This window comes from Felis catus, chromosome A2, assembly GCF_018350175.1.
Source record: "Felis catus isolate Fca126 chromosome A2, F.catus_Fca126_mat1.0, whole genome shotgun sequence".
NCBI classification, from domain to species: domain Eukaryota; kingdom Metazoa; phylum Chordata; class Mammalia; order Carnivora; family Felidae; genus Felis; species Felis catus.
In genome coordinates this window covers 163,395,634-163,404,376 of record NC_058369.1, presented here as the reverse complement: position 1 = coordinate 163,404,376, position 8,743 = coordinate 163,395,634, and the positions used below count along the sequence as shown (strand labels likewise).

At 55.1% G+C, this 8,743-nt stretch overlaps 1 protein-coding gene across 2 annotated transcripts in view; it reads left to right on the top strand.

Moving 5' to 3' along the window:
* Positions 1-7,059: 7,059 nt before the first annotated feature.
* The window catches only part of SMARCD3 (SWI/SNF related, matrix associated, actin dependent regulator of chromatin, subfamily d, member 3), a 30,174-nt gene continuing 28,490 nt past the window's right edge, over positions 7,060-8,743 (top strand). The window contains exon 1 of one of the 2 annotated variants that reach the window (XM_019826030.3): positions 7,060-7,137. The gene's annotated coding sequence lies outside the window, so the exon portion shown is untranslated. The remainder of the gene's footprint in view (positions 7,138-8,743) is intronic. The other variant, XM_019826032.3, reaches the window with a different exon arrangement.

Here is an 8,743-nt window from a genome sequence, read left to right as displayed (position 1 = left end):
TCTGCATCAATTGATGTGATTTTGTGATTTTTTTTTTCTTCTTTAGCTTGTTAATAGGGCAGATTACATTGATTGATCTCTGAATATTGAACCAGCCCCAGAGGCCTGGGATGAACATCCCACGTACTTTGCTTCCCTGTGGTCCATTTCTCCCATTTGAAGGTAAACTCTAAATGGGGACAAACCTTCTGGCTCCTTCTGTTCGTTGCGGTCTCCCGGTACCTGAACGATGCCAGGCATGGGGTAAGCACTCAGTACCTGTTCGGTGAGTGAATAAAAGAGCAGTAGCGAGGTGAACGGAATTCCCCAGATTATATTCAAAGGAGATCCCAGGACAACAGCTGCAGGCAACCGGCCCAGACCCAAATAGGTCAGAAGGTTCCAGAAGAGCCTGTTGAATCTGATGCCCTGAGAGGGCATTTAGATAGTCAGCAGAGACTCGGGCTGGGTTTATAAGTACACAGAAAGCTAAGGAAACAAACAAACAAGAATTCTTTTTTATTTTTTTTATTTTTTTTTTAAATTTTTTTTTTCAACGTTTATTTTTTTGGGGGGGGGGGACAGAGAGAAACAGAGCATGAACGGGGGAGGGGCAGAGAGAGAGGGAGACACAGAATCGGAAACAGGCTCCAGGCTCCGAGCCATCAGCCCAGAGCCCGACGCGGGGCTCGAACTCACCGACCGCGAGATCGTGACCTGGCTGAAGTCGGACGCTTAACCGACTGCGCCACCCAGGCGCCCCAAGAATTCTTTTTTAAAGAGATCGTTATTGGGGCGCCTGGGTGGCTCAGTGGGTTAAGCGGCAGACTTCAGCTCAGGTCATGATCTCGCAGTCCGTGAGTTCGAGCCCCGCATCGGGCTCTGTGCTGACAGCTCAGAGCCTGGAGCCTGTTTAGGATTCTGTGTCTCCCTCTCTCTCTCTGACCCTCCCCCGTTCATGCTCTGTCTCTCTCTGTCTCAAAAATAAATAAACGTTAAGAAAAAAAAAATTTAAAGAGATCGTTATTACCGTCATATATCCATACCATGGAATACTATTCCCAACAGCAGTAAGCCATCAGGCCACAAGCAGAAGGTATGAATGGGGGAACCTTAAGTGCGTATTACTCTGTGAAACAAGCCAGCCTGAAAAGGCTACATATTGTACGCTTCTACCTACGTGGCATTCTGGAAAAGACAAAACTGTGGCGATCAGGGGTCGTGGGGAGGGAGAGAGGGAAGACAGCACCCCGAGGATTCTCGGGGCAGTGAAATTATTCTGTCTGACAGCATAATGGTAGACACGTGTCGTTACACATTTGTCCAAATCCATAGAATGTGCGACACTGAAAGCGAGCCCTAGCGTAGGCAGTGGACTTGGGTGATAATGACGTGTCAGTGTAGGTTTGTTGACTGTAACAAATGTACCGCTCTGGTAGGGGGGTGGATTGGGGGGAGGAGACGGGGGTATAGGGGAGTTCTCTGTACTTTCCACTCAATTTTACTGTGAAACTAAAATTGCTCTAAGAAATAGTCTGGGTTTTTTTTCATTAAATTTTTTTTTAATGTTTATTTATTTTTGAGAGAGACAGAGTGAGTGGAGGAGGGGCAGAGAGAGAGGGAGACGCAGAATCCAAAGCAGGCTCCAGGCTCTGAGATACTCTCACAGAGCCTGATGCGGGGCTTGAACTCACGAACCGTGAGATCGTGACCGGAGCCGAAGTCAGACGCCTAACTGACTGAGCCACCCAGGCGCCCTAGGAGGACTCTTTAAGAAAAGGAAAATACCGGGGTGGCTGGGTGACTCAGTCAGTTGGGCACCCGACTTCGGCTCCGGTCATGATCTCACGGTTTGTGGGTTCAAGCCCGCATCAGGCTCCTTGCTGACAGCTCGGAGCCTGGAGCCTGCTTTAGATTCCGTGTCTCCCTCTCTCTCTGTCCCTCCCCCACTTGTGCTCTGTCTCTCAAAAATAAATAAAAATATTAAAAACAAAAAAGAAAAGAAAAAAGGAAAGAAAAGCGCCAAATCAGAAATAAATCTGAGTCAATCTTAGAGCCATTTCTGGACTCTCTGCACCTTCCCTGTCCTGAGCTGAGGGTATGGGGGTCAGTGAGGGGGGAGGTGAAAACCTGTGTCCTGAAAACTGTGAGGAGAGCCTGGGAGCTCGAGGACATGCAACTGTCCCTGCTGGCACCTACCGGCCCCGGGACACAGCCCAGACTCCCGGGCAAGCTTGTCCCTTTGCGGCCTTGTCTTTCAGCTCACCCGGGCTCCGGGTCAGTCCGTGGGCATGCCTTGCACACTCACCTGCCAGGCTGGGGCTCCGGCTACTCCTTGCCTGGCGGGCCCTCTTCTCCCTTGCTGTTCACAGGTAAACGACTGGATGGCCCGGCCAAACTCCACCCCCCGGCTGCCTTCTCCTGAAATGTCCACGCACCCTCCAGTTTCCGCCCTGCTTCCCCAGAGCCGCCTGCAGGGGCAGGAAGAAGCCCGAAGGACATGAGTTCGAATCCCAGCTCAGACATGTCTCTTGAGCTCCCTAAACTCCGCGTTATATCATGTGTAAATCTGAATAATTGTTTCCTTCTTGCAGGGCTGCTGGAAACTCAAACACCCTGTGTAGTTTTAAGAGGGAGGGGCGCCAGCAGGGGGGGAGAGAGGCAGAGGGAGAGGGAAAGAGAATCTTAAGCAGGTTCCACGCTGCTCGGCGTGCAGCCCATCCCACAGCCCTGGGGTCGTGACCTGAGCCCACATCAAGAGTCCGACGCTCAACGGACTGAGCCACCCAGGCACCCCTATTTTTTTTTTAATTTTTAAAAATGATTTTATTTTTGAGACAGAGAGAGACAGAGCATGAGCAGGGGAGGGGCAGAGAGAGAGGGAGACACAGAATCCTGGACTCAGGCTCCAGGCTCCGAGCTGTCAGCACAGAGCCCGACGCGGGGCTCGAACCCACGAACCGTGAGATCATGACCTGAGCCGAAGCCGGGCGCCCAACCGACTCAGCCACCCAGGCGTCCCCAGGCACCCCTATTTTTATTCTTATTTATCTATTTGTAATTGAGGTATAACCGACACTAACATTATCTTAGTTTCATTGTACAATGTAATGATCGGATAAGGATCGCCATGATGAGTGTAGTCAACGCTGATCACCTCACATCCTTACAAACCTTGTCTTTCTTGAGATGAGGACTTTTAAGATCTACTCTCTTAACAAGTTTCAAATATGCAATACAGTATTTTTAACTATGGTCCATCCCCGGAACTCTTGTCATCTGGAAAAACAGAGACGCAGTCCCCATGAAACACTAACTCCCCAGCCCCCTGTCCCCAGCCCCCCGCAATCTCCATTCTTCCTTCTGTCCCCTCCAGCGTTGGGAGTGGCCCCTATGATTGCATTTACGCCTCGCATCTGGTTTAGCGAATTGTTCACCTGGATTAATCCCGTCTTTCATCCCTGTCCGGCAGAGCCTCACACAGTGCTGGGCACGCCCCAGGACAAGCTCGAGGCAGAAATGCAAAACAAGTAACAGAAATGAACAGATAAAGAGTCCCACTCAGGCTCCTGATCCAAGGCACGTAGATCTGTGGCCTGATTTCACACAGTGGGTGCTCAAGTCTAATTTGAAAGTACGAATGATGATAGAGGTGATTTTTGTAAACTTTCACTTCTGAATTCAAGAGCCGCAAAAGAACACACGGTGGAGAGTAAGTCTTCCTCTATCCATCCCACCCCCCCCCCCACCTCCTCACCAGGGACCAGTTCCTTTTGTACCCTTTCCAGAGGACTGTGCGTGTGTGCGCGCGCACACACACACACACACACATTAGCTTGCTTTACACACTGTTCTGCACGTCTCAATTTTTTTCACTCACCTTATCTCTGAGATCCTGCTCTATCGGTATATGGAGTGCTTCCCCATTGTTTGATAGCATTCACGGAATGATGTATTTATCTTGTCACCTGTTTATCCTGTCTCTTATCGCCTGTTTACACCTGTCACACAATTTATTTAATCTGTCGCCTATTGGCGAGCATTTAGGTATTTCCAAATTCTTGCTATACAGGCAGTGCCGCAGGGACGGCCGGGCCTCACAAATGGCTGGCTTTCACCCCTTACCTCTAGCCCTGTCTCACCCAGCCTCTGGCTCAGTCTCCCCCCGGCCTCCCAGGTCCCCAGTGCCAGCCCCTTCTGCAGCCATAGACCTGTCGGCCTGAAGCCTCCTCCAAACATTTGCTGGACCTTCCTCTGCACCAGGCTTGGGTTGGGCCAACGAGTACCAGTCCCACCCTCCTGGAGCTCACCGTCCAGAAGGAGGGGTGGACAAGGGCCCAGTGACTTAAGAACAACCCGTTAAGCACTGGGATAGAGACATACCCTGCCCACCTGGGAAGTCAGAAAGAAGGGCCGTGGGCTGGACTTCTGATGACTTTATCCCCCACGGACAGACTGTGAGTGGGAGGAGGAAAAGGGGAGGTGCAGGGGTGGGTACAGGGCCAGAAGAGGCGGGACCATCCACCTGGCTCCCCTGCCTGTCCCCTCTGGCCAGGCCTAGGCCAGCGCTCCGCCTGCCTGCCCGATGCTTCCCCTATTTGTGTCCTGGTTGCCTGCTCTCCCTCTGGGGGCCTCCTCTGGTGACCCCCTCCCCCAACACACATACCCTCATGTCAGGTCCTGGTCACCTTGCCTGACCTTCAGAACGAACTACCTACCCCATCAGAAGGGCTGCTGCTTCTTATTTTGAGAGAGAGCAAGAGAGAATAGGGGAGGGGCAGAGAGAGAGGGAGGAAGACAGAGAGAGAGAGAAAGAGAATCCCAAGCAGGCTCCATGCCATCAGCACAGAGCCCGATGTGGAGCTCGAACCCACAAACTGTGAGATCATGACCGGAGCCGAGATCAAGAGTCGGATGCTCAACCGATTGAGCCGTCCAGGACCCCTCAGAAGGGTTCATTCTGCCAAGTTAGTAGCTGGTGTTGGTGGGAGAGGAGAGAGCTGGAGGGCAGGCAGATGTGTACTGCCTCTAAATAGACTCCTGTCTGCCCAAGGGGGTGAAGTCTGGGTCATGGGAAGTCTTTCAGGCCCCCTCAGATCCCACTATCCAGACAGCTTTCCATCCCTCCCAACCCCAAGTCATTGGGCAAATCCTCCCCACCTCAAACTATCCCCTCCTCTCCTTTCCCTGCATTTCCAAGAGTCCCTTGTTAAGAGATAAATGTTCCTAGGAAGGACAGCATGGAGTTGTCAGCAGGAATACGTTTGATCGAGAGCATTGAGTAAGCAAATTTGGGAAGAAGGCCACCACGGGTCCTTTAGCAGCCAAAGATCTGAGGTGCTCTGGGGAAGGGTCTTGAAAATAGAGTCACAGGGGCTGGGGAGGATCAAGCATGGTTTTCCAGGGCTGAGCTGGAGTATGTTTCTGTCCAGTTTAGTATCGACATGGTTTGTTTATTTTTTTAAATGTTCATTTGTTTATCTAGAGAGAGAACGCTAGCAGGACAGGGGCAGAGAGAGAGAGAGGGAGACAAGAGAATCCCAAGTCTGGGCTGTCAGCGTGGAGCCCAATGCACGGCTCATTCCCATGAACCCATGAACCGAGAGATCATGACCTGAGCCGAAATCGAGAATCGGACGCTTAACAAATTGAGCCACCCGGCACCCTTAATGTCAACAGGTTTTAAAGGGGGTGTAAAAGCAACATTATTCACAGTGGTCAAAGGTGGAAGCAACCGAATTATCCATGGACAGATGAATGGATACACAAAATGTGGTTGATACACATGTATACGGTGTATATATCGTGTATATATCCATACAGCGGAGTCTCATTCAGCCGGAAAAGGAAGGAAATTTTGACACCTTGAGGGGTCAGCCTTGAGGACGTTATGCCCAGTGAAATAAGCCAGGCACAAAAGGGCAAATACCGTATGAAGGTTTTTATACGATGGGCCTTGAGCAATCAGATTCATAGAAACAGAACGCAGAACGGCGGGTGCCCAAGGGGATAGAGAATGGAGAGTCATTGCTTAATGCGTAGAGTTTCAGTTTTCTAAGTGAAAAAGTTCAGAGATCATCTGCACAACAAAGTGAAAACACTTTACAGCTTTGAACTATATACTTCAAAGCAGTTAAGATGGCAAATTTTGTGTTATGTGTATTTTAACATAATTGGGGAAAAAGTTTTAAGTAAAAAAGGAAAACATAACAACAACAACAACAAAGTGGAGGTGGAAAAGCCTCCAAGCCCGCTCCTCTCCGGGACGGTGCAGGCCCAGGCAGCGCTGGGGGCCCCGGATCCCCAAATGCCCACGGTGTGAGAGGAGTGGCCCGGATGGGGCCAGGCTAGGCATCTGGGGAAGAGGCGAGACTCTGAGGGGACAGGTCTCCACCTCCACCGGGGCCTCAATCACAGCTCTTCCTAGTAGGGGGGTGGGCAGGACCCTGACTCCAAAAGTCCCTACCTGCTGGCTCCGCCACGCAGAGGCTCCCACTGCCTCGGACCTTGGCTCAGGCTCTCTGAGGCTCATCCCTCTCAGCAGGGAAGAGCTGAGCCCCTACCGTAGGCCAGGCACCGTGCTAGCTGCCACTGGTGGTTCGAGGACGACTCCTGGGAGACCCCACGGGGTGACGAGAGTCCGCTCATCTGAGTGGATGTGGGGCGAGGGCCTGTGCATAAAGGTAGGAGGAGGTGCCATCAGTCAGTGCCTGGCCCTGAACCTGGAGTGGAACCGAACCACCACTCCCCGCTCGCCGCGCCCCCACCCCCCCCTTCCAGGGAGGTGTTTGTGTGCGTGCAAATGTGTCTGTGAGCCTGTGTGATCCAGAGCAGGTAATGTCTGCCGTCACTTAGGCTGCTGACAGTCTGTGTCAATCCGCGGGCGCGTAGGTGCATCTACAGACCTAAGGCTCCTCCGTGCACAGGCTGAGAATCACAATGAACTTGGCCGGGGCGCGAGCGTGGCGATCGCACGTTCGCCTGGATGGGGCGACGCTGCCTGCTCTGATCCCTAACTCATTATTAAGCTCCTCGCTCTTTGCAGACGCTCCCTGCGCCTCCCCCGCTCCGGGCTGCAGCGGCGCAGGCGCCGGGCCGAGCCGAGCGCCGAGCGGGGAGCGGGCGGCCGCGCTCCGGGCCGGGGTCCCGGGGGAGCAGGTGAGCGACCCGCGCCGCGCGGCCCCCAGGCCCTTGCGGAGACGCCGCCCGGCCGCGCTGCGCCGGCGCCCCCGCCTTCCCTGCCTGGCAGCACCCGTCCTGCCTCTGTTGGCATCATCCCTCCTCCCCCCTGCCTGGCATCCCTCCTCCCCCCTGCCTGGTATCTCCTCTGCTCCCGCCTGCCTGGCATCCCTCCTCCTCCCTGCCTGGCATCCTCCTCCCCCCTGTCTGGCGTCTCCCCCTGTCTGACAGCCCCCTCCACCCCCCCCCCCGGCCTCTCCCCATTCTCCTCCCTGCCTGGCATCTCTCTGGTCTCCCCCCCTGCCTGGCATCTTCCTTCTTATCCCTGCCTGGCACCTTCCCCTTACCTGGCGCCTTCCCCTTACCTGGCACTCCCCCTCCCTGCCTGGCATCGTCATCCCCTCCTCCTTTCCTGATCTCTCCCCCCACTCCTGACTCTCTTCCTCCCCCTGCCTGGCACCTCCCCCACCCCGAGCCGGGTATCTGTCTCTTCCTCCTCCCCCCTTCCTTGCACCTCTCCCATGGCTCCCATCTTACCTCCTCTCTAATACTCCCCCCCCCCCCCCGCCTGGCATCTTTCCCTCCTTCTGTACCTGGTTCCTTCCCCTCTTCCCTCCACCTGCATGCCCCCTCCTTCTCTTTGCCTGGCACTCTCCTGCCTGGTACCTTCCTCTCCTCCCTCATGTCTGGCACCTACTCCTCCCCCTCGCCTGTCACCTCCTCCCTGCCGAGCATGTTGCCATCCTGCTCCTGCCTGGCACCCTCTCCCTCCTACCCACTCCCCTGCCTGGCACCTTCCCTCCTTCCCCTCTGCCTGGCACCTCCCCACCTCTCCCCTGCCTGGCACCTCCCCACCTCTCCCCTGCCTGGTACCTCCCCTCTTCCCCCCTGCCTGGCACCTTCCCTCCTTCCCCTCTGCCTGGCACCTCCCCTCCTTCCCCTGCCTGGCACCTCCCCTGTCTCCACTTGGCATCCCGCCTGGACACCCCTCTCCCACCCAGCCTGTCCCTCTGTCTTCGGCCTTCCTGTAAGGCACCTCCCCCCAGCCCTGAGCCGGTAACCTCTCTCCCAGGGGCATCTTCCTCCTCTCATGACCTGTCCTGCCTCCTCACACTTGTCAGAGTCGCCTCCTGGCCAACACCACCTACGTGTGACCCTGAACCGCTCTCAAGCCCCCCGACCCCATACCTATAGCACTGCCTTTTCCTCGTTCCCCACACCCCCCCGCTCAAGGACTCCAGTTCACAAAGTGGGTTCCGACGCCAGCCTGTGGCCTTCCTGCTTGTGCAGGAGGGTGGGACCAGGAAAGCTGTGCACCCGGGGAGAGGCCAGCATGAGCAGAGCGGGCGGGTCACGAGCAGGCCTTCTCTACCTGCCCGCCACCCCTCGGGCTCCCTCAGATGTCCCTGGGCTCCAGAAGCCATCCAGGTCCCATCCGGGCCTCCGGGTCGTGCCCTATGCCTCCGAGGCCTGGCTGCCCCCCTCCCCGTTCGCTGCCTGTGGCCACCCTGTTGTCCCCCAAACTGGCCTCCCCTGCCGGGCCTGGGTCTTGCCTGGGTTCTCTGCTCTGCTCTGTCCTAGCTCA